The following is a 26,405-nucleotide window of genomic DNA, read 5'->3' as shown; positions in this document are numbered from 1 at the left end:
TGCCTCTGCCTCTGCCTCCCACGTGCTGGGATTACAGGCGTGCGCCACCACTGCCCACTTACCCAGTTTCCCTCCTTCCCTCCCACTGCCCAGCAGCACTAAGACAGCTTCCTGCCCCACAAGTGTGGGGAGGGAAGGGACACAGTGTGTGGGGCTCGTGGGCTAACGTCTGTCCTGGACCCGTCCTCTGGGTGTAATGCCTTTGTGCAGCAATGGTAAAGGATGTGGTCATTTCTACACCTTTGTAGTTATGATAGTAATTTAGGAAATTACTGACTTTTACCCTGCTCTGGGAACACCGCTCTCCCCTCCTATGACCCCATTCTTACAGCCAAGTGGCATAAAATGGGTGCTTAGGGTAACGCTTCTACCTCGAGTGCCGTACTTGGGGACAAGTGGGCAAGGTGTTCTGCAGTGGAACAGCCTAGGAAAAGCCACTGAGGGTCTGCTCACTTTCCAGCCTAAGGGACCAAGGAGGAGCTTTTCCTGTGTTGACATTTGTCCTGTGTGATTAATGCTCGCTTGCAGGAGTACTGTTTGTAGAAAACCCCTCTTACCCTGAGAGGAAAGGGTACCAGTCTCATGCGCAGGCCCTTTGTGCCAGGTTTTATATAGGCTTACACTAAATGAAGATTTTTCTGCAGTATGTAGACTTTCTATTGGTGAACAAGAGAGCCTTTCTTTCTGTCTGTTGATTCTGCCTGGGGCGATGGTGCGAGATACTCTGTTAAATAGAATCTGGTCAGATGATCCCAACTGTCCGAGCTTGTGAAAGACATCTGTTTAAAAATAAATCATTAACACACGCACCCAGGCAGAAGAACATTGCTCCAGCAAGATTAAAATTTGCTGCTACAGAAGCACTTGTGTTTCTCTCAAATTCTTGTTTCATTGAAAGACAGAAATGTAAAGAAAATTAAGGTTTGACTCCTTTTCTCCCTTGAAAAGGCGCATTTGTTACCCAGCTACGTAGTTATACTGTCCCACGGACCCCAGATTTGTTTCCCCTCTCTGAGACTCTTGTCTGTTGCTATTCAGAAATATTCTTTCTAAGAGGAAACAAGTCCAAGCAAGTTCTTGGTGATATGCTGATTTTCAAAGAGGGATTTGATAGATGGTGGATCACTAGGAGCTTGACTTGAGACATGGCAAAGAGGAGACTGGAGAAATGGTCTAATGAGCACTTGCTGCACACGTGTGAGGGCCTGAGTTCAAATCCCCAGAACCCATGTAAAAGAAGGTGGTGATGTGCATCACCAGTCCTGGTCATATGGTGAGTCTGGGAGACAGACACAGGAGGCCCTGGGAAGCTTTTGGGTCTGCTGGTCTGGCATTTGTACCTATAAGCAACAAAGAGGTCCTGCCTCAAATGAGGTAGAAAACAGGAGCCGACGTGAAGTTGTCTTCTGTCTTCCAAATGTGACCACACCTGGCTACACTCTGCATGAATACACACAAGCACATACACAGATAACATGCAGCAACATACACACACACACACACAGCATTCCAAAGATACAGGCAGAGTTGTCTTTCATAAGACCATTTGCAACAGGGACAGGGCTCTGCAGAACATATATAGAAAGCCATGGACGACTGCTGTGGGTGCCTGGGACACCAGGCAGCACCCGTGTGGCTTGCCTGGTGTCCCAGGGACACATCACTAAATCAGCAAAGTCATGTGTTTGAACACTTGGCCCTTGGCAATACTGCTCTGTCGGGAGGTTAGGGAGTCCTTAGGCCCTGGACCTGAAAGGCAAAGCCACAGGGTGAGCCTTTTATTTATTTACTTTTATTTTTTAATTTTTAGCTCTTTGGGAATTTCATACAGTCTGTTTTTATCATATTCTTTCCCCACCCCGTAACTTTCTAGAGTTTTTTCTCCCTACTCCATCTGTTCCCCACCCACCCAACGTCATCTTTTGTTTTATTTTTTCTCTCAACAAAAACAAAGATAGGCCATGAAAACCCGTGTGATCTGATATGTGTTGGTTCCTGAGATGGGCCATTTATGGGCAAGGGGAAACTACATCAGGGAGCTGTGACAAGGCCGCTCACACCCTGTGGACTTTAAGTCATGCAGCCCAGGCTAGCCTCAAGCACAATATGCAGCCAAGGGTCTTAAACTGCATCCTCCAGCCTCCACTTCTTCACGCATGCACCACCATATCTAGTTTTAGGTGGTGCTGGGATTGAACCCAGGGCTTGATGCTTACTAGGGAAGTACGTTCTCATCTGAGCCCCAACCCCTGAAGCGTTTTCTGGCTGCAAGGAGAGAGTCATGGGCTTGAAGCTTAGCTCATACTGGCTGAGTAGGAGGGTCAGTACCAGGTCAGGTAGGAGTGGGCAGGAATATGGGTGATTCAAGGTCGAGGTGGCTGTGCCGGAGAAGATTCGGAAGTGACTGCTGAGGAGCAGGGAGGGCTGAGGTTGGCATGTGAGTGACAGCCGTCTGTGCAGACACCTCCTGACACTGGGGAAGGCTCACTGGAGCTTTGTAGTGAGGAGGCCTTAGAAGCAGGCTTGAAAATGGAGTCAGAAGTTCTGAGAGGCAGCAAGTGGGAGGAGGGTTTTGGAAGTTGAGTAGAGGGGCATCACAAAGTGTGGAGGAAGAGGGGAAGTCTCTAAGGGGGCTGGGAAAAACCAGTATTTGGGGTACGGAGAGAGTATAGCAGTACAGATGTTGATGGCTCAGGGCCATGGAGGCGTGCCTAGCTGAGGCTGGAAGGGATGAATTTGTAGGACCGTGGTTGGCTCCTAAAGCAGGCTGTAGTCACCGAGACGAAGGCTTTCCACAGACCGGGAAGCTATGCGATGAGCGTGTACATCTCTCACCTTTTGCTATGCTAACATGGATGTTCATTAGTATAGGTTTTCTTTAAGAAGATTTAAAGGCAACTGCTTTAAAACGTTGGTGTGTATGTAGTATGTGTCTTTAAAACATTAGTGTGTATGTGGTATGTGTCTTTATGAAAGGCCCCATTATCACAATTCTCTTCAGAAACTGAGGCACAGGGAGCCCGCTGAACACATCTTAGGTTCTAGGGCTGGGCCAGTAAGATGGCTCAGCTAGTAAAGATGTCACTACCAAGCCTAGTGACATGAGTTCAATCCCTGCATCCACATGACAGTATGAAAGCCGATGGCTAGAATCTGTCCTCTGGCCTTTACACATACAATTGGCCTATACACACACACAGAGAGTACACATGATACGTAAATGTTATTTAAAAAATTAAAATCCCCAGATGGAGAGGCCATTTTGCTGGTCTGGGGTGGAGGTTTTGAGCACCATGCCTGCCTGCCCTCTCAGGTTCTGTGATAGCCTGGTTAGCTTTCAGCACACCCCTGGAAGGAAGTGAAATTGGTTCAGGAACTTTCTCCTGAAGTCTCTGAAGCCCTTTCTACCTCATACCCCCAGAACACTGTCTGTCAGGCATGGACTGCACTTGACAGGTTAGCAATGGGCCAGCTCTCCTTTATGTCTATGCATGGCAGTCAGGGGACCCATTAACCCACCTCCAGAGGTGGCCAGTGACGTGTACACTCGTGGATGGATCAGGTGCTATCAATTATATTATGTGAATCAAATGAGGTACAAGAAGAACGGGGGAGTGGCCCCTGGTTCTGGAAAGACTCAGTGTAGCAGTATAAGGCAAAACCAGAACAGGGAAGTGGGAAAGGGTGGGTGGAAGAATAGGGAGAGGGAAGGGGGCTTATGGGACTTTCGGGGAGTGGGGAATCAGAAAAGGGGAAATCATTTGAAATGTAAATTAAAAAATATATCGAATGAAATAAAAGAAAAAAATTTATTATGTGCATATACAATAAATCATTCTTAAAATTAGAGACCAGACAGCATGCATTTTTGGGGGGTGAGTTTTGTTCATGGACTGACACAGCATGCTCGTCCCGTGTTCCATTCTGTGTGTGGCTGGGAGCAGCTGGGTTCTTAAGAGTATGCTGCCCACAGTGACTCCTTGCCCAACCTTGGTGTGCCATGCAGTCTGCGCTGCATAGGACATCTCTGCTGAGTGTCCTATGGGATAGAGAGGCGGATTCTTCTGCCTGTTTTATAAAAAAGCAAACTTAGGAGTAGGAACTGGCTCTGAATGACTTCACCAGGAAGCAGGAAGCTGGAAATAGAGACCTGGCCTGCTCACTCTCGTGCCTGTGCCTGACTCATCTGATAGAACTCACTCGCTTGAAGATCCCTATCAGCGGAAATTATTTCCCTTAATCTCCTGGGAGCATGCTTCAATATTTTCTATGCTGGCTTAATGATAAATTTCCATTCTGCCTTTTTTAATTCACTAAAAATTAAGTCTATCCACGCTACTTCTGGAGACTTCTTGGGTCTTTACTTATGTGTGACAGAAGTATGTGTAGCCTCGTCATAAAGTGAACAGAGATGGGCTGATGGAGCTGGCGCCTCTCTGTCTCATCGTCCCTAGGAGTCCTCAGGCTCTGGAGAGTCCAGCTGTGAGCCACTGCTTTTTAAAATCAATTTGGACATTCAGAGTCTCTCCTATTTACTATGTGCTTTTACCCTGTAGTTTTATTAGTGGTTTAAAAGTACACCTCAGAGGGCTAATGTGTCATCCACAGGGAACGATAAGTTCCTAGCAGGGCCAGACCCGAATGCCTACCCTACCAGTGCAGGGGTACAAGGCCACCAGGGCTCTCCCTGCAGGAAGGGTTGAGAGGAAGACAGAAGGGGCGATTGTAACCCAGGGTTTGAATTCAGTTTTTTAGAGATGTCTTCACGTGGTCCTGCCTTCTTTAAAGGAAGGGACATTTGTTCGAAGGTGTGGAAGGGAAGGGAACCTGATATATAGAGATAGAAACTTGGGGCTGGAGAGATGACTCAGTGGTTAAGTGTACTGACTGCTCTTCTGAAGGTCCTGAGTTCAAATCCCAGCAACCACATGGTGGGTCACAACCATCCGTAATGAGATCTGACTCGCTTCCCTCTTCTGGAGTGTCTGAAGACAGCTACTGTGTACTTAATGTAATAGATAAATAAATCTTTAGCCAGGCAATGGTGGCACTTGTTTTTAATCCCAGCACTTGGGAGGCAGAGGCAGGCAGATTTCCGAGTTCGAGACCAGCCTGGTTACAGAGTGAGTTCCAGGACAGCCAGGGCTATACAGAGAAGCCCTGTCTTGAAAAAACAAAACAAAACAGAAAAACAAAACAAAACAGAAAAAAAAAAAGAAAAGAAAAGAAACTCTTGGTCAACACAGCTGCCCTTAAACTCCACCGAGAGAGAAGGCAGGCTAACGAGGACTCCCAGGGCACCATCAATCCCTGGGAAGGAAGAGAGTGGACTTCCCGAGGCTGTCCCTCCCTGTTCCTTTCACTCAGAGGCTTCTTGAGGCCACCCACTGATGCCATAGTTTGCCTGAGAAAGTGGAAAGTGGGTGGGGGAGTATGAATATTGTCCCCTGCAGCATTGTTGACAGCCATAAGGCGGGCATTCACTGAAGAGAGGCAGACCTAGGTATGGTGATATCCATGCAGGGGCGTCACCCCAGGACACACACAGCCATCCCACCTCTTCCTTGCCTTGCATGGTCAGATGAAGTGGTGGGAAGTGTAAGGCTGGCAGCCAGGGGACAGAGGGAGATGGAAAACTAGTATTTGGTGGGTACATAGGATTTGGGTGATGCAATAGGAGGTAAATGGTGCCGAGGGCCACATGGTAGTGTGTGTGTGTGCCTCAGTGCCGGTTGGTGAGCAGTACACTTAGATGTGCTCATGATGGCAACTGTCTCATACTATGATATGTCTCACAGAGTAGATCTGGACGAGCAGCGTGACTGTGGCTCAGGCTGTGGTAGAGCCTGGAGGAAAACAGCTCACCGTTCTCTTGGCTGTGTTGAATTCCCTGCCTCGATAATCTGGTGCCATATACTGGGGGGGGGGGGGGGGGGGGTACTCCCAGCAGAATTATTTTAGGTCCCCATGGGACAGCCTTTCTACTGGGCTGCAATTTCCTAAAGACATTGTGGCACACACATCATCTCCCACCTTCTTCTGAGACAACTGCCGCTCTGATGATGGTACCCCAGACCTCTAGGGGTGAAGCCAGCCCAGCCCAGCCCAGCCCAGCCCAGGGTTCTTAGGTTTACCACTTACAACCCCTAGTCATTTCTTCTCACCCAAGTAAAGCTTAGATTGCCCCCATCCCCTTTGGTAGAGTCACTTCCCCGTGGAAATAAGCTTTGAAGCTGAAGGTTAAAGAGCTTGCTGGGATGGAGAGATGGCTTAGCGGTTAAGAGCGCCGCCTGCTTTTCTGAAGGTCCTGAGTTCAAATCCCAGCAACCACATGATGGCTCACAACCATCCATAATGAGATCTGATGCTCTCTTCTGGGGTGTCTGAAGACAACAGCTATAGTGTACCTACATATAATAAATAAATCTTTAAGAAAAAAAAAGAGCTTGCTTTTGGCAGAACCAGCTGGAAAGAGCTAGACTTCTTTTGAAACAGTCTTCAGGAGGAATGGTACGAATTTAAAAGGAGCAGAGGAGACCGGTGCTGTGTCCCTGGAGTAAGTACTAAGGGGGTTTGAAGTAGTGTGACACTCAGAGGCGAGGCGCTCAGACACTTTGGAAATCAAATGTTTGCAGAGGTAGATATGCTGATTATGTGACTTGATATCTGTCAAAGCATGGCACCGTTACTATAAATGCGAAGGCGGGGTGTGTGTGTGTGTGTGTGTGTGGAGAGAGAGAGAGAAAGAGAGAGAGAGGGGGGGGGCTGGCTCGCATAATGAATGATTAGGGGTGCTTCTTTGTGTGTAGTGTGGACAGCTCGCTGCAGGTGAGTGAGGCTTGCCTCGGTGGGCTCATCATGCTGGCCTGCAGACTGGCTCAGCAAAAGCACACAGCAGAGAGCCACCATCAGAAGGGGCAGCAAGCCCCAGCAAGGGGACAGGATGGGAGACAGCCCTCTGTGCCTGCCAGCACCCCTCTCTCTGAAAGACAGCCCTCATGCTTTCCTGGATGCTCTGAAGGGCGGGTTTGGAAGGCACAGCATGAGGTCTCTTTTAAGAATGGGACCTCAGACACATTCCAGTCATTCCTTGTCTCTTGTCTCTGATCCTGTGGAAGCTTCACTGTTCTGTCTGCAAAGCTAAACTCAGGGCCACTCAGATTGAGGTTCTCTGAGAAGTTAGCACTGCACTATCATCAGCTCATAGCAGAAGGTGTGGTACATCCGTCTCATACCTCGGAACCAACACAGGATGGGTTCCGATGTCCTTCCTAAGACCCAAGTGCTGTGCTAAGGACTGTGTGGGCCACGTGGAAAATATGACCCCCTTTCTGCCCCCTGCTACCTCTGGAGGGACTGGCGGACAGGGTTGCTTCTGGCCTTACCATGTGGGGGTTCCACATCTCCTTGGTTGACCTGCGGCATTTCCGTACGTGTTTTGCTGTACTAGTAGCTGAAGCTGAAGCACTGGAGATCTGTGAACTCAGAAAACTGTAAAGTCCAGCCTGATTTAACAGGAACAGTTCAGCATGGGGTGAACCTGCCAGCTCAGTGCTCCACAGCCTCAGTTTTAAGGAGCTTTGAAAACCCAGACTGAGCTGGAGGCAGCAGCAGCGGTAGAGCAGCTGTGATTGTAGAAAAGTTGAAACAGCCTTTCCTGTTGGCTGTACGGGGAACAAGCTCCTGCACTCTCAGACAGACTAGATAGTGCTTACAGGTGGGGCTGGCGCACACTGCCTGGGCATGGTTTTCCCACCCAGGTTAATCCCCACACCAGCTCCCAGGAAGTCTTTGATTGCCTCCATGTAATCACCCCGGGCTGGGCTGGGCTGAGGCCTCTCCTGCCTTTGGCACTCCAGCCTATTTTGTAATTAGCTCTTTTTTTATTTTGGTTTTTGAGACAGGGTTTCTCTGTGTAGCCCTAGCTGTCCTGGAACTCACTCTGTAGACCAGTAGACCAGGCTGGCCTCAAACTCAGAAATCCACCTGCCTCTGCCTCCCAAGTGCTGGAATTAAAGGCATGCACCGCCACTGCCCAGCTGTAATTACCTCTTAACTGTGTCTGCCAATCACATCATTCCCTGTCCTCACATCCCTGCTGCCTTGTGGACACTTGATTCATGCAGGGCGTGTGACTCATAAACAAATGAAAGTTTAAGTTCTGGTGGTTTTTTTGTTTTGTTTTGTTTACCCCAGAGTGGAGGGAGCTCGATGGAGGGCCATGACCCTTGACCCTTTCTGTGGTGAGTGCTGATCTTGTCTGCCTTGCCTGTTTTTTAGACATGCCGATTTCTTGGTGAAGCTACATAAAAGCCCATCTCGCAGTCCCCATGTTTCCTTTGAGAATGACTAAATGGATTTCTTCTTGCAACTCTTAGGAATCTACCCATTTCCCAGATGGGGGCCTTATTTCCCACTATTCTCTTTCAGCTTTCCTCTCAGCTATCGCTTATTGAAGCTCTAGAGACATAGTACTCAGCCTGTGGGTCTCTACCCCTTTGGACGTCCAACGACCCTTCCACAGGGGCGGCATATCAGATATCCTGTATATCAGATAGTTACATTATGATTCCTAACTGCAAACTTAACAGTTAGGAAATAACAACAAAATAATTTTATGAATGGGGGTGACCACGAGGAACTGTACTGAGGGGTCACAGTATTGGGAAGGTTGAGAACCTCTGAGCTAGAGCCTGGCCCTGGCTCCACAGAACATAAGCAGAAGTTGCTACAGGTATGGAACACCCATCTGCTGCCCACACCCCATTAGAACCCGAGGTCTCATGACCTCATCAGCCTCATGTTCCTATAATACTAACCTGCATCTGAAGCCCTGGCTTCTGAATATTGAGGAAAAGTCTTAACCATCATGTGGTACTTAGAACAAGGACCCAAGTCTCATATTCTTCATATCCACATCACCTGAATCAGTGGACCTTGGTGTATTGTGGTGATGGGGACAATGACAGCTTGCTTTGTGTCTTTAGCTAGGGTTTTACTGCTGTGAACAGACACCATGACCAAGGCAACTCTTATAAGGACAACATTTAATTGGGGCTGGCTTATAGGTTCAGAGGTTCAGTCCATTACCATCAAGGTAGGAGCAGGGCAGCACCCAGGCAGGCATGATGTAGGAAGAGCTGAGAATTCTGTATCTTCTTCTAAAGACAAATAGAAGACTGGCTCCCAGGAAGCTAGGATGAGGATCTTAAAGCCCATGCCCACAGTGACACATTTCCTCTAACAAGGCCACACCCACTCCAACAAGATCACGCCTCCAAATAGTGCCATCCCTGGGCCAAGCATATTCAAAACACCACATTCCACTCCTTGGCTCCCATGGGCTTATTTAAACATATGAGTCTATGGTGGCCATACCTAGCCATAGCATAATAAAAAATACATATAGTCCCCATAGTTTATAGCAACCTCATCAAAGTTAAAAGTCCAAAGTTTAAAGTCTCTTCCCAGATTCATCTAATCACTTAACTGTAATCCCCAAAGCAAGACAGGAAACCAGCTGGGCAAACTCCAAAGTCTACATCTCCTCTCAGATGTCAAAGCAGTCTTCAGATCTCTAACTCCTTTTTTTAAATCTTTATTGACTGCAATGATCTTCTTTCTCTTGCTGGTTCCACTCCCTGTTAGCAGCTTTCCTCAGCAGGTATCCCACGGCTCTGGCATCTCAAACATCTTGGGGTCTCCATGGCAACTTCAACTTCATAGCTTCTTGTTCCAATATCTGGGACACACACACGATCTTCTGGACTTCTCCAAAGGGCTTGGGTCACCTCTCCAGCTCTGCCCTCTGTAGCACTCTAGGCTATGGTTGCCTCCATTGCTGCTGCAGTTCTTGGTGATCATCCCATGGTACTGGCATCTCCAATATGCTGGGATCTTCTACTGCACTAGGCTTCACTAATAGCCCTTCATAGGCTCTCTTCATAGTGCCAAACCTTTGCATGACCCCTTCATTCCTGGGCCATTAACTACAACTGAAGCTGTACCTTCACCAATGGCCTTCCATGGCCTCTCACAGTGCCACGCCTCAGCTGCTTTTCATGACCCCTTCATGCCTTCAAAACTAGTACCACCTGGGTGACTCTTTCACATTACTAAGTCCAGCTGCAGCATGAGGTACAACCTTGGCTATCTCTGAAACACGACTTGTTTGTGCTCTCAGAAAACACTTCCCAGAAGATTTCACCTCAGTGATGCTGGTCTCTTCTAATCACTGCTAACTTCTTAGCTCCAGCTAACCAGCATCAATTGTCCTGGTAGTCTCCTTCTCCTCTTGGTTATAAAGCCAGAGAAACATGGCTGAAGCTACTGAGTTCTGCTGCTTGTAGGAGCAGGAACGTGCCCCCCTTGTTCTATTACATTATCATAAGCTTCCTCTTTTTCAACTCCTTTACTGCCTAGGCTTGGCTGTGCTGGAACTTCCTCAGTAGATTGACCTTGAACTCAGAGACATGCTTGGCTCTGTCTCCTCGGATTAAGGTGTGAACCACCATGCCCGAACTTGCTTTGAGGTCACCAGTCCCTTAATCTGTTTATCTCCTTGAATATAGGATTCAGCTCCAGTCTATTTCTTGGTGCCCCTTTAATACTTGAACCATATATTATGTATTTTTTTAAATCTTGCTATGTTTCATCAAAACACTCACCGTGAGACTAAACCACAGCACAGAGTCTCAACTGGGTTGTTTTGAGACATCCTTTGTCAAAGCCATTAATCTGATTCTCTACAATTTAGACTTTAGCCTCCGGCTGACTCTTCAGACAAGGGCAAAAGGCAGCCACATTCTTTAGGAAAATACCACAAAACGGTCTCTAGGCCACATACTGAAATTCTCCTCTGAAACCTCTAGAGCCAGGCTTCCACAGTTCAAATCACTCTCAGTAACAAAGTTTTCCATAATCCTACTAGGATGGCCCTCTGAGCTCCACAAAAAGCATTCCACTGCTTTCCAAACTGAAAGTCCCAAAATCCACATCCTTCCAAACAAAAGCATGGTCAGGGATATCACAGCAATACCCCACTACCTGGTACCAACTTCTATCAAAAGGTTTTACTGCTGTGAACAGATACCATGACCAAGGCAACTCATAATTGGGGCTGGCTTACAGGTTCAGAGGTTCAGTCCATTGCCATCAAGGCAGGAGCAGGGCAGCATCCAGGCAGGCATGGTGCAGAAGAAGCTGAGAGTTCTGTATTTTATTCTGAAGGAAAATAGGAGAGGACTGGCTTCCAGGGAGCTACAGTGAGAGTCTTAAAGCCCATGCCCACAGTGACACACTTCCTCCAACAAGACCACACCTTCAAATAAGTGTGTCACTGTGTGTTGTGCGTACTCTAACAAGATCACACCTCCAAATAGTGCCCTTCCCTGGGCCAAGCATATTCAAACCACCACTTGGTCACAGAGTAGTCAGTTCAGTCTGGAGCCCTGCCCTTCTGAACCCTGTTGCCACCCCAGTGTGTACCGTGTAAGCATTACAGCAGTAAATGCTCATCTTTTCTGGGATCACTTGGGCTGTTAGAAGAGAGAAGAGAGCAGTGGGCACACACATTACACTCTGCATCTGACCTTAGAAGTCCACAGAGTCTCTGGGAAGGTCTAAAGACCGTAGCTGAAGAATCTTACCTTTAAAAAAAATGACATTATCAAGCACCCTTAGGAAAATCAATGGCACATGATCATTTTTATTTAGCATATTGCTTTCTGAGGATATAAATTGAAAACAATGTACCCTAAACCCTCTTGGTCATTAATAATCTATTCTTGGGGCTGGAGAGATGGTTTAGTGTTTGAGAATGCTCATTACTCTTGTAAAAGCATAGTTCAGTTTCCAGCACTCAATGAATGTCTCATGACTGCCTACACCTCCAAATCCAGGGGATTCCACACCCTCTTCTGGTTGTATGGGCACTCAGGAGCACATATATTTTCTTTCTCTCTCTCTCTCTTTCACTCTCTCTCTCTCTCTCTCTCTCTCTCTCTCTCTCTCATACACACACACACAGAGAACACACACACACACACATATATATATATACACACACATATATACATGTATGCATATGTACATGTATGTGTGTGTTCTTTTCCACAGCTGTTGAATCCAATAAGTGGAATCCACGTTGTGTCCGAGTGACTTCATATGGCAGGCATCAGACACAGATCTCTTGCTTCAGGGTGACTTTGGAAACTTTTCTCTCAACAGCCTAGTAATTAGGATTGCAACTGCTAATTTTGTATACAGTGAGGCAGTTGCACTAATACATCTTCAAAAGGCTTTGAACGAGTTGCTCAAAATTAGATTGCTCTGCAGACACTGATGGAGCAGCCCGGATGCTGTGCTGTCTTCTTTCCTGGATGACTGGAGATATTCGAGGTTCCTCTTCTGAAGACCAGAGCAAGCATGAAAGAAGGGCAAAGGTGTCTTCTCTTAGGGGTCAGGGAACGAGGAGAGAAAGAGAAGAGGCAGGAGCCTTTCTGCTTGCTCTGTCAGGGTGCAGCAGAGCAAAGGCAGATAAAGGTGCTGGAGACAGAAGGCTCACTGAGCTGCCTGTGGGGGGCGCTGTAGAGTTTGTGAGAGTTGTGGGTGGGCCTTCGACATGTGTACAACTGCAATTTTAAGCTCTAACCTGGTGCCTGCTGTAGCTAGCGGGCTGGAAACAGGCTGTCTTAGTTAGGGTTTCACTGCTGTGGACAGACACCATCACCAAGGGTAACTCTTACAAGGACAACATTTAATTGGGTCTGGCTTACAGGTTCAGAGGTTCAGTCAATTACTATCAAGCCAGGAGCATGGCAGTGTCCGGGCAGGCATGGTACTGAAAGAGACTAGTTCTGTATATTCATCTGAAGGCCGCTAGGAGAAGACTGGCTTCCAGGCAGCTAGGATGAGGGTTTTAAAGCCCATGTCCATGGTGGCACACCCACTCCAACAAGGCCACACCTCCAAATAGTGCCAACGCCCTGGCCTAGGCACCCTCAACCTACCACACAGGGCTCAGAGGAACCATTAATGTTACAGCAGTCCCTAATCCGTATGCCCTCACCTCTAACCCGAGAAAGCCATTCAACCTCTCGTCTCCATAGCTCTAGTCAGAAGAAATTGAGCCCCACCTGTATTATCAAAGTGGCATTCTGAGTATCTCAACAAAGCCTTTTGGAGTTCCACAAATGGCTGATTCATTTTCAATATGTGTTTTTGTGCATACATGGATTTCGTATGTCCTACATAAATATTTTAGCAGTTTTTTCGTAATAAATTTCACATGCCGTGTGCTTCCTAAATCCAATAAATACCACACTTGCTGTGTGTTCACAAAGTCACATAGCCATCATTGCAGTCAGGTTTTAGAAAACTTTGACCACCTCCAAAACAAACCCTGTAGTCACTGTCCATGTTCCCTGACACCCTCTAATCTCAATCTGCTTTCTGTCTGTGGATTTGCTGTCCTGGACAGTTCATCTAGATGGATTCCTAGCTACTGTGCCTTAGCAAAATAGCCTCAAGGTTCATTTTGTAGCACATCTCAAGACTTTTCTTTCTAAGGCTCATTAACATTGCATTTTGTTAAACATCCATCAGTTCTCGGGCACATGGACTTCTGTAATTGTGGTGCTATGAACATCCAGGCATTTGTGGTGAGTTTTTATGTAGACATGTTTGTATTTATCTCCAGCAATGAAACTGTTGATTATATGAGGTAGCAGCTTAACATGTTAGGGTATACTTTATATGAGTTTCTGTATATAATAAATACATATACGTACATATACATATTTAATTATATTGAAGATTAGTTTTAAATGTCAACTTGTTACAACCTGAATCACCTGCAAAGGACATCTTGATTGAGGTATCACCTAGACCAAGCCTATGGGCTTCTCTGTGGGAGGTTTTCTTGATCATTGATATAGGAAGACCCAGCCCATTGTGGGTAGCCCCGTTCCCTAGGCTAGACCCTGACCTGTAAGAGTAAAGAATAATATCTAAACAAATAGGCAGCATAGGTACAATCATTTCTCTTAGCTGTACAAATGTGATTGTGACAAAATGTTTGAGTTCCTGCCTTCTTCCAAAATAGTGGATAATAATTTGGAATTATATACTAAATAAACATCCTTTCTTTCCTAAATTGCATTAGCAGGAGAGATCGTGGTATTTGTAACAGCCACTGAAATGAATGACTATAACAAATATATAGTTGTGTATGTGTATGTGTGTGTGTGTGTGTGTGTGTGTGTATAGAGAGAGATACATATATGTGTATATATAATGTTTTTAAACTACCCTACTATTACATAGCAAAACCTGACACATTAGTCACCTGTGTGTTACTTAACTGCATTAATTAACTCATGCTGCAAGAGTAGGTAGAATTTATGCAATTAAGTTCCACTCTCCCATCTACTAAAGTGAATTGGGTCTTAAGATGTTTGAAAATGGTTAGCACTGGTACCTACTCATCCTTGCCAAGGGGGATTATGCCCCTACTGTACAAGCAGGACCAAAGAACACAAACAACATGCCAGAATTGGCCTTGGACTCAAAAGGTCACCCTTGCCTTCAGGTTTTTCCACATTGGTTTCAAGATCAAAAGGGGGGCTGGAGAGATGGCTCAATCATGGAGAACACTGGCTTCTCTTCCAGAGGAATGGGGTTCAGTCGTTAACACCCACTTGATGCCTCAACCATAGTAACCACAATTCCACAGCACAGAATACCCTCTATTCTGACCTCCCAGGGCACCAGGCACATACGTGGTACAATAATAAATAATTTAATTATCAAGGAACTTGAAGTTTTATAGCCATGACTAAGCCCTAGGTGAATATTGAAGCAATTATGTTTATAAAGTTTGGAATTCTTTTATTTGGGTTTGGGGGGAGGGGGATTATTGTTGTTGCTTTGTTGTTGTTTGTTTGTTTGTTTGTTTGTTTGTTTGAGGCAGGGTCTCTCTACATAGCACTGGCTGTCCTGGAACTCACTACATAGACCAGGCTAGCCTAGAACTCAAAAGATCTTACCTGCTTTTCCCAAGTGCTGGGATTAAAAGCATGTGCCACCATACCCAGTCTGGAATAGTTTTTAATCTAATCTATTTTATGTTTTGGAACTTAATGTAAAACTTAGTTTAGGGTAGGGAAGCATTTAGCTCCTAAAAAGTTTGAACACCAGTGTCTCAGCTAACTTACACATTTCAAGCTTGGATTTTGGCCACATTTTACCATGGCTTGACCTTCTGCAGGTCTGATGTATGTGTGTGTGTGTGTGTGTGTGTGTGTGTGTGTGTGTCTGTGTGCGCTCTTGTGCACTGACTTGTTTGCTTGCTTGCTTGACCCAGAACTCACTAGTTGAGCTAGTTTGGTGAGCCAGCTTGCCCCAGAGAATCCCTTGTTTCTTCCTCCCGAGTGCTGGGATTACAGGTAGGCTGGGGTCCATGCTTGTATGTCAAGCTAACGCTGAGCCATGCTCTTTGATGATGGTCTTCTGACACCCAGTACTGTCCATCCCATCCTGCTTCTCTTCTCCAGCTCTGTGCATCCTGTGCTTAAAGATTTATTGAAAGCTTGTACATACACTGTGCCAGTCACTGAAGGGAAGACCAAATTACCTATCTTTAAGGTACCTGTAGCCAAGTTGCAGATAATTCTTAAGATTAGAGTCATCTGGTGCACATGTTCTTAGGAGTCAGTATTTCCAGATATTGTAGAATGTTAGAAAATGCCAAGGACAGCTTCCAGGTGGCACGGTGCTGTGTCTGAGGATGAAGGTGGCATTTTTGTGGATGAACAGAGGATGCTACCAATTCTTTTGAGCTAGAATTAGCTCACCTGGAGTATCTTTTACCCCTGAAGCCACTTACTGGTCCCAGCTGAGCTTTTGGCAAAAAGAGACAAACATAAGAGGCCAAAGGAGAGCAGGAATTTCATTTTACAAAAGGTTTCCAGAAGGGAGTTGAAATCTCTAAGTCCCTGGATAGGAGATTCTGGGGATGAGGGAGAAGCAGAGGCTGCTGCCCACTGCACTGCCATCATTTGAACTGCCCTAAATCATTAGGATTTACAGAGCTCCTTCGATTTCAGATTCGCTATAATTGCCTGCTGTTTCTGAACTGTCAGAATACATTGCTGCTGCTGAAGGCTCTTCAGAACAGAGAAAGGTCATACCAGGAGCTAAGAAAGAGAGACGTGTGTGTGTGTGTGTGTGTGCGCGCGCGCGCGCGCGCGCGCGCGCGCGTGTGTGTGCATGCACAAGCTTTTAATGCCGGTATCCTCACTGAAATGGGCTGCTTCCCAGCACTCAGTCCATTGTCAGGCTTGATATGTGGCAAGAGGGGTGCAGAATGAACCTGGCTTCTGAGGAAATCTGGAGCTGGTCTAACCTTCACCCCTGGACTCCCATTCCTTTCCTTGGAACTAGACTTTGTTCCAGGATATCCCACGCCTCACATTCACCCAGGTTCTTCCTCATTGGACCCACAGGCTGGGCCTCTCCTTCTGGCCACATTTTGTCTATTCCTTAAGCCTACCCTTCCCTGCCTCCTCCACACTTAGACTGTTCCTGCCTGGCTTGAGGAACAGAGAACTTGATTCCTGGAACCTTAACCCCTCCCCGTCCCCCCAGAGCATCCCTGTCAATCTGCAGGGCCCTTGTCTTTCCAGGTGGCTCTAGTCTAAAGTGGAGTCAAGTGCTTCTTCTCTAGGATTTTCCTCCTATCCTCTGACCTGTCATGGCTCCCACTTGTCACCTCTGCCACCAGAGGGGAATCTGGTGCATTCTGTAGGAAGCGTAGAGCTCTTTCCTCATCAGCTCCATGGGCCCATCTGGATCCTGACTTTTAAAGCCAATACCCTTGCTTTGCCTAGTTTGGCTCCTCTGCACATTTGACCAGTGTGTATCCTCCATCATGGGCAGGAACCTTCCCTCCTTGGCAGCTCTCAGTTCAAATCTTTCTCGAATCTACAACATCTATAACAACGTAGAAACAGATCATCTTTGAACAAGCCAGTCAATGGCTCTTGGTGTTTTGATTTTAATTTTATTTCTTTGCCCAATCCGTCAGCTAGAGACTTAAAAAATGGGTTTGAAATCATTTTTTTGGCTTGTCATATTTTTTAAAAACGTAAAATCCTAACCATTTCTTTCTTCTTTAAAAACTTTGAGATTATAATATACTTACAACATTCTCCCTTCTCTAGCCTCCCTCCAAGCCCTACCGTATACCCCTCCCCTCTCTCTGAAAAGTCATGGCCACCATTTTCATTGTTATTATATCTGATGTGTTTATAAAAAGATAAAGAAAAAGGGGGGATATGTTCTATGAGGTGGAGTGAAGTATGAGGGAAGGGGGTGTCTCAGTGGGCCCAGGCTGGGCATCCCTTTCCCTTGAAGGACCAGCCACATGACAGCATAGTATAGAATAGAATTTATTCAGGGCATGGGGAGGGGAGTTAAGAGGGTAGTAGAGGCAGAGAGAGAGGGAGAGGAGGGGAAAGGAGGGGGATGGAGGGGGAGGGAAGGGCAGGGAGAGGAGAGAAGAAGTAGAGGAGAAGAGACTGGTCACAAGCACATGGAAGGGGCTGAGGAAGGGATGAGGGGGTCAGAGAGGGAGCAAGAGAGGGAGGAGGGGCAAGCAGCCCCTTTTATAGGAGGTCAGGCCTACCTGGCTATTGCCAGGTAACTGTGGGGTGGAGTTTAGACAGAATGCTAACAATATGAATTACATATACACATATATATTTCTAAATGTAACCCCCTGAGTCCGTATAATGCCACCTGTTTGTGTGTTTGCAGGGCTGACCATTTAGCATCGGATAATCACTTTCCCCTGGGGAATCTTCTCTTTTATAAAGCCAAACCTGCTTTTCTTCCTTTATGAGGAGCAGCTCAGTAGCCCCTGGGGGTTTTTAATCACTGTCGTTTGTATTTGGCATGACTCTGAGTTCAGGAGAGTCCGCTGGAATCTAGGAAGGAGGTTGGTATGTGGCTAGGAGCCCTTTGCCCGGACCAGTGACCAGCAGGAGGGTGTGGTGTGGGCTTGGCTGGTCCGAGACTCTTAACACAGTGCACGCAGAACCAACGTCAGTGTCCTGTCAGATTCCAGCCACCCTGAGTTTTCTTACACTCTTGTTACTAGGTGAGCAACCAGGGGCTGTGCTCAGTTCGGAGCAGTTTTGATAAAGCTTAATATCTATAGCAACGAGACAAAGCATACATTTAATGAATGCGAGCAAAGGCCCTTTTGCTTTACACCTTAAGTACCGCCTCAGGGAAGTGATTTTACTTCTGCCAAAGGTCCTCTGGAATCTTGTAGCACATGACCAATATGATCTTAACTTCCTTGCTGAATGCAGCACAGTCTCAGAAGGCTGTGGCCCTCAGTAGTTTAAAACACTCAGAAAAAGGAGAAAGCGATGCCGCCGTTCTAGATTTGTGTTTGCTTTGAGAGCCTAGCCCTTGCAAAGCATCATTTTTTAGAAGAGATGCATGAGTGATCTCAGGTACAGCTCTGAACTTACGGGCTCCTTTCTGTAGCAGCATCCACAGTAAACCAAATGGAAGCTGTGTGTGTGTGTGTGTGTGTGTGTGTGTGTTAGGAACACTACAACTTTGTAGTCTTTGTAGAGCAAAGACTGTCCCTGATGTAGGGTGAATGAGCCCAGTCTTGAGACTTGTTCTCAGGAAATAGATCTTTCTACATCTTACAAAGGACTTCTCAGCTGCCCAAAGTCCTGCTCTGGCTTCTAGATTTGCAAGCCTCAAGTCTTTTTGATTGAACTTTTAAAGTCTTTGATTCTGTTAAGGAGCCTGGAGTTGCAAGTTTCCCTAGTTTGTAAAGTAAAGGTGGGATTTTGCTTCATCCAGCCCCACCTTTCCTCGTTGAGCGGTAGGAGTCTTTCCGAGAGTGGTTCTGGGCCTTGTGAAATAGGATGGAGGCTCAGATATCCAACACTGCTCACTTTATATAGAGATTATATAGAGAGGAGAAGTTTGGGAATACCCCTCTGCCTAATAAAGTTCTTTAGCTAGCCAGGCCTGATTGAGTACCTACTGTCTTCTGAGCCTCGTTCCTTCCCAGGAATACCCAGGAGAGCATGGCACAGCCCTTCTCTAGGCAGCTGTGGTGGTTGAGAATGGCCCCCATGGTACATGTGCTGGAATGCTTGGTTCCCAGTTGGTTTCTCAACTGTTTGGGAAGGATTAAGAGGGGTGGCCTTCTGGGAGGAGGTGTGTCACTGGGGGTCAGCTTGGATATTCTCAAAAGCCCACGCCATTTACCATGAGCTCTTTGCCTGATCTTTGTGGGCCTATATGTGAGCTCTCAGGTCCATGCCTGCCTCCTGCTGCCATGGTCCCTGCCACCATGGTCATGGACTCACCCTCTGAAACTGTAAGCCCCAAATAAACTAACTCTTCTGTAAGTTGCCTTGGTTATGGTGTCTTATCAGAGTAATAGAACATTAACTAAGGCAGAAGAATTCTGTCTAGTCTTGTTTAGTCTTATGGGGCATTGGTTGGGGGGCGGCGGAGAAGATTTCTCAGTGGACATATGACAGAACTCTAAGGCAGATAAAGATATGCTTGATAGTCAAGCACACATTAAAAATTCATTTCTCATAGCAGCCATCTGAACAGATGTGATCATCATGTCTTCGGGTTGTCATTTGCTTATATAATTAGCTAGGGTCTCTGCTCTCACCTCTCACACCTGTGAAGAGATGACTGTGTCCTCCAACAGTGCAAACTCATATCCAGGAATGTTGTGTAAGTGGGTTCTAAGCAGGAAAACAGGACCTCAGGGCAGGGAGTGTCTGGCCTAGCTGTTCCCCAAGGTCCTGACCTGTCCACCAAGCTGGTGTTTCATTTCCAGAGAAAATAGATCTCTGTTCTTGTTCTTCTGGTCGTGTGTGTGTGTGTGTGTGTGTGTGTGTGTGAGAGAGAGAGAGAGAGAGAGAGAGAGAGAGAGAGAGAGAGAGAGAGAGAAAGACATGCATGGGTACTTCATTCCTGCTTGTGCTAGGAACTCACTGGGTTCTCCTTAGCCTCAGTTCTCCAGGCTTCTAAATGGCTGCTTTTTTTTGCTCGCTGGCCTTTGTAAGGTCTCCACACAAGGATGAACAGGACAGATCACTGCTCAGGGGCTGGTTACAACCACTTCCAGTCCACGTGTGCCAGTACAGGAGAGTAAGGGAATTAACTGGAGTGTCACTCACCCTTGACCACAGCAGGATGTTGGAGGTGACCTATTTTAGTGGGATCAACTGTCCTGCTCATTAGAATCCCCTGGTGGTTTAAAAAAAATCCTTTCAGCCAAGCTCAGACAAGTAAGACACTTTGGAGGCAGGCCCAAGTGGCCGATTTTTCAAGGGTCATTCCAGCGGGTAGATCGGCTCAAGTGCGTTGGCTTGAGGCACCTTCCTCGTTTTACACAAGGACACAGACCAAGGCCCAGCGGTCAGTGTCTAGTATGTCTCAGCCTGGTCCTGACTCTTGGGCCCTGGATTTCCACTCCTTGAGCAGTATCCACTACCTTGACATGTCTTTCTAAGAGAGCCTCTGAGCCACCCTGGCCACATGGCTTCTGCCTTCTCCCTTACTCTCTCAGAGTCACTGTTGACCAGGATGGAGACAGCAGCCACTAGAAAACCTTTCAGAATGGTAGACCATGGAGCCCACTTGTCCCCGACAGGCACTTTGGTTGGATGGCAGGCGTCCCTGCCCTGGCAATGGGGCAGTGACTCTCTCGTGCTTAAGATGCTTTAGGGATGCCAGCCTGGGTCCTCCTCTTGCAGGTCTGTACCCTGGTCTTGTGTTGTCTACTGTGTAGTTATCTTCTCCTACTTTCTCATAAGTCCTCAGTGTATGCAAACAAATGTATTAGAATGTAGCCGCTCTGTCCATCCCTTGGTGCTTGGGTTGTGCAGTGACTTCCCTGTAGATGAGCTGTGAGTGCGTAAGCAGTAGAGTAATTTGGTTCCTGTAGGTGTATTCAGACATGTAGATACACTGCCTTGAGTCGCAGCTCCTTTCCTGATCAGCGTCCTGGTATTCAGTGTGCAGTGAGTAAGGCTTTCAGGATGTTAAGTGTGAACCACACTGGGGTCGACGTGGCTGGCACGGTAGATCCTTGCTGTAATTATTAGGCGGGAAGAGGTAGGTGCATGCTCAGTGTGCCAGTCATGAACATTGTGGTTTGGTGGCTTCAGCATATGATGCCTCTGCTTGTACCTTGCTGCTTTGTTACTGAATATCTGCGGTTGATAAGGTAGCGTGCTATTTTGATCCAAGGCTAAGTATTCTTTCAGTCATTAAAATACGCAAAGACCTTGGCTGGTCAACTGTACCTGTGATAAAGAGATGGTCCAGTAATGTGCTTAGCCTAGGAGACGATGCAGGGTGGAAGCAGCTGGCTAACTTGGCTGTTGCCCCTGGTTACCTCATCCACGCAGGCTTCCTGAGGATAGAGGGTGGGGTAAAGTGTTACTCCTTTCCTTGGAAGGATCTAGCTCTGCAAAGGGTGGAGATGAACATGGTGACTAACTCATGGAATAACCCTTCTGACAGCAAACAGCTCCTCATCTTAGGAAGCACAAGACTTTGTGCTGCTTTGTTCAGAGTCTGGTAGTGGCTATTTCTAGGTTGTGTATCTCTATCTCAATGAATATTCATAAGTGAGGGACCATGTCCACTGGTTTTAAAGGAATAGGTAAACATTCAAGTTTGAGGTTTTTCTTTCCCCTTTAAAGCATTGAAGTCTTAAGAGTGTCTACATGCCCAACAGTCTCCGGTTCTGTCTGTCTGTGTGTGTGTCTGTCTGTCTGTCTGATACTGCTGTAACAAACTTCCAGAGGCTAGCTGGCTTATACATAAGTGAAATTTGTTTCCTCAGGCAGGAGGCTGGAAGCCTGCCATCCAGTCTGTTAACTTGGGTTTACATCGGTGAGTCTCATTCCAGGTCACAGACAGCTGACTTCTCCACGTGGCTTCATGTGGCACAAAGGAAGCTGGAATGATTTCTTCGGGTCTCTTTATAAAGGCGCCAGTCCATTCCTGAGGGTTCCTCCCTTATGAAATAGTCGCCCTTCCAGAGACGAAGTTCCTGATACTGTCGCCTTGACTGTTAGACTTTCATATGAGCAGAAAATATTTAATCCATAATAGTACACATGCGTGACTGCACTTGTTCAGCTCACCAGGAAAATACCCAGTGTGCTGATCTAAAAGGCAGGTTCTGGTAAGAGTGTAGAAGAAGGAGTGCCACAGGATCTGCACTTGTGGAGCAGCTGGGCTTTGTGGAGCAGCTGGGCTTTGTGGAACCAGCACCTAGCATGTGGTGGAGGAGCTGGGGGGAGTGGAGCAGCTCCTGAGGTCGGGTAGCATTTGGACACTCTTCCTTCTGCCCCTATGAAAGGTGAAAGGTGTTCTCAGAAGGCGTAGGAGCTTGAGGGATTTCAGTGGAATTCCTCAGTGGTTCTGTGGACTCCTGTTTCAAGGTTAAGCCTCTGAAGAACAGGAGTCCAGCACGGGCCAGGCCCACAGTCACATTGGTTAAGGCGGCGGGTGGGCAGACAGGCCAATATCTTCAGCCGATGAGCCTGGCTGCAGCCCGGGTTGTCTGCTCCTGAGTAGTGGCCACAGAACTTGCAAGGACCTGCTAAGGGTGACTTCAGGAGGGAGGGTGGTCGTCAAGGGGCACAGTGGTTGCATCACATTCAGCAAAGTACTCTCCAGCATTCACTCCAATACACTCTTCTACAGAGCCGGGCTCAGGGCATAGCAGGACTGGTGGAGGCTTCTGGTATCTGTGACTTATGTCTGCTTGAGACTGCATCATATCTAGCAGATGTTTAGGTGTACACCCCTATTAATGTTTTATTTCTAGCTTAAAAGCTTGGAGTGGTACCAGAGACACACCACTCTTCCGCTAAGGAGATACGGCAATAAGGCAGGGTGGGGGGTGGGGTGGACATCAGTGTTATTTATTGGTGGTGAGAGCAAGTGTCTCTGCTTTTCAGGGAACCCGGTTGAAGACAAGCACGATTTAGGTATACACAAGGTGGGCTTTGGTGCAGAAGGAACACGTCTCTCGATGGGCACAATGCCTTTTGGTGTGACTCTGTTAGTGGGGACTGGAGGGACTGGAGGAAGAGCCACAGCTTATATGGTCAGCCTCTTTATTTCCATCTTAAAATATTTTTTATCTTCAATTATGTGTGTCTACAGAGGCTAGAGCCTTCAGATATCCTTTAGTCTCATGTAAGAGCTAGAAACCAAACTCAGGCTGCAAGAGCAGTTTACACTCCAGCTGCTGAGCCATCTTCCAGCCCAACATCTTCAATTTTAGAGATGAGAAAACCGAGGATCAAAGATTAAGGAGTTTTCTAAGACTCTAAAGCCTAGGCATGCCTCTTTGCATAATTATGAGCCTTGTGGGTGGAGATGGAGCATTTCCTCCTGAGGGGCAGTGGGCTGGGGTGTGCTGCCATAATCCCAGCCTGGCATTCTGGACCAGCCAGACTTAGCGCTCTTATAGGCTGAGGTTCATTTGCCAGCCTTTCTTTTAAGACTAACTGGGATCTTGACACTATATCTTTTTTTTTTTTTTTTTTGGTTTGGTTTTTTGGATTTGGTTTTTTTCGAGACAGGGTTTCTCTGTGTACCCCTGGAACTCACTCTGTAGACCAGGCTGGCCTCGAACTCAGAGATCCGCCTGCCTCTGCCTCCTAGAGTGCTGGGATTACAGACGTGCGTCACCACTGCCTGGCTTGACACTATATCTTAACAGATGATGCAGAGCCGTAGCTGCAGGATGCTGTCATAGAGGTTTCTGCAAGCCGAATTCCTGGTGTTGATATCAGGACCTCTGAAATCAGTGACATTACATCTAGGCAACACCAGCACACCTGTTGCCAAGGCAACAGCCACCATATTCCCAGAATCCACTTGGCTCACCTCCCACCTTTACCTGTGGCTACATCACTAGTCATATATAAAAGGAAGACCCCTCTGATCGCTCTCTCTCTTTCCCCTTCTCTTTTCACTACCACATCTCTCTCTCCCTCTCTCTCCCTCTCTCTCTCTCTCTCTCTAAACCTCACTTGGTAGAAGTCCATGAGTCTCGCAGAGGCGGTGGCAGTGATGGTCTGTGGCAGCAGTGGAAATCTCTGAGGTAGATAATGGCAGTCTATGGGGTGTAGCAGTGGCTGCAGGCGGTGATGGTGGTGGTGGCACTCCATGTGACGTCAGTCCTCAGGTGGCAGTGGTGGCTTCATGGTCATGCCAGGCAGCAAGTGCAGCCTGGGCTCCGCAGCTCCCCTGTGTAGCGATTCCCGAAGCCTTCAGCACCAATGTTGTGATCTTTGGGTGGCTCCAGAAAGACCACACCAGGCCAAACAGTTCCATGAGAGGTTTATTGAGAGAGAGAGAGGGGGGAGGTAAGGTGGTGGCTAAAGGAGAAGGGAGAGAGAGATCAGAGGAGTCTTCCTTTTATATATGGATAGTGTCAGTAGCCACAGGTAAGGTGGGGGGTGAGCCAAGTGTATTCTGGGAATATGGTGGCTGTTGCCTTGGCAACAGGTGAGTGGGTTTCGCTGTCACCTAGATGTGATGTCACTGATTTCAGAGGTCCTGATACCAATACCAGGAGTCAGTGTTTGTATGTTCCCCCAATGAGTTGGCTACCTCTAAAATAATTTCTGTACCTTGAGTTCCCAAGTAAGATGACTGCACTTCTGACAGCTGTAGCTGACTATTGATGACTTGGCCATGTTATGTGGATAGAGGTTCAGTGTTACCTGACCGCACGATGAAGCTGTGGGTCCTATATGCCACCAAGACAATCAAGGTCATCTTAGGAAATTAGTTAATGCAACTGGCAAATGAGGATCTGAGACAACTTAAGCTAAAACAGTTTCTAGTTAAAAACCTGGATGTACGTGTGGAGGAAGGTGTCTTTATATATTCTATTAACAAGCATGATAGGCCATGGGCCCAGAGGCCAAGGATTCTTGTCCTAGTAAGATGCCTTTGCCTGGGGGGGGGGGGCGGGGGGAGAGGGAAAGTGTGTAATTCTCCTGAGGAACGGCACCCAAGGTTGTCCTTCACATGCATGCATCCACGTACATGTGCGGACAGACTTAGGAACATAAATGATTGAGTATCTTCCCGCTCAGGAAGAGAAGGGACAATGGGGCAAAATTGAATAGCCATCATTTCTACATTATCAAAATTTCCATTCCTCCTCCCTGAAATCACTGGCTGTGAAGTGGTCTTCATTTAGATAGATTTATTTAAAGTTGCCACCAACTCTTCCCGGCTGTATCTTACCAGATATTTTGAGTTAACTAGGACTGGTTCTTATTACAGCCTGGCAAAAGAAACTAGATTGAGGGGTTTGGGCTGGTGGTACACAGGTCTTCAACAACCCAGAAAAGTCATTGTTTTGCATGGTCACATTGAATATTCATTGTCTCTGACCTCTGAGGATTGTCCACAAAGAATCATTTATTTCCAGTTCTCTTAAAGTGTCATGAGCTTCCCAGGACTAACTTTTTAAATAGTATTCTAGTGATCTTGAGGTTTTTGGTGATAAGGTTTGAGGGCAGGAGGAGAGAGCTCAGACGGTAAAGCACTTGCCATGCAAACAAGAGACCTGGGTTCTAGACCCAGCATCCATGGCAAAAGCTGGGCAGGCTGACGTGTACCTGTGATCCAGGTGCTCATGAGGTGGAGACAGGAAGCTCCCAGAACCCACCAGCAGCCAGCACAGCTGGATCCATGAGCCTCCGTCCTAGTGAGACACCTTTGCCTGAAAAAAGAAACCAGCGTGTAGTTCTCCTAAGGAAGAGCAACCAAGGCCCCCACATGCCTGCACCCATGTACACACAGGACAGACACAGGTACATACATGATAAAAATATGCTTTCAAAATTGAATATCCATCAGTTTCTAGGGTCAAATGACGAATATTTGAATTCTTAACAGTATTTATACTGACACTCAGGAAATCTCTCAGTATCCCAGTGATCCTGTGTGTTATAAGCAGCATTTCATCATTTCTTGTCATGTGGCGGCAACTGAAGCTTAAAACAGGTCACTTGAGCGGTCACCACAGAGACCCTGTCCCTGAGGGGTGTGGTTAAGACGAGGCAAGCAAGATGGGCCTCCTCGTGGCGTCACTGAAGAGAGCCGTTGTCTGAATTTGTTGTAGTTCTTTTTAATTTTATTTACTATTATTATGTGGGGGCAGGGCAGGTGCATAAGGGCCGCCAAGGACATGTGGCCGTTAGAGCACAGATCTGTGGAGCTCATTCTCCCATCAGGGGCAGACCCCTTGAGCCCGCCAAAGGCCCACCAAGCCGTCTCACCCACTCCCCTTTCTT

General features: G+C 47.0%; 1 protein-coding gene across 2 annotated transcripts in view; it reads left to right on the top strand.

The window, feature by feature from the left end:
* The window catches only part of Cables1 (Cdk5 and Abl enzyme substrate 1), a 110,924-nt gene that overhangs the window by 19,220 nt on the left and 65,299 nt on the right, over positions 1-26,405 (top strand). The window lies entirely within an intron of this gene.

Source organism: Apodemus sylvaticus, chromosome 13 (genome assembly GCF_947179515.1).
Source record: "Apodemus sylvaticus chromosome 13, mApoSyl1.1, whole genome shotgun sequence".
Classification (NCBI taxonomy): domain Eukaryota; kingdom Metazoa; phylum Chordata; class Mammalia; order Rodentia; family Muridae; genus Apodemus; species Apodemus sylvaticus.
This window is presented reverse-complemented; position numbering and strand designations above follow the sequence as displayed.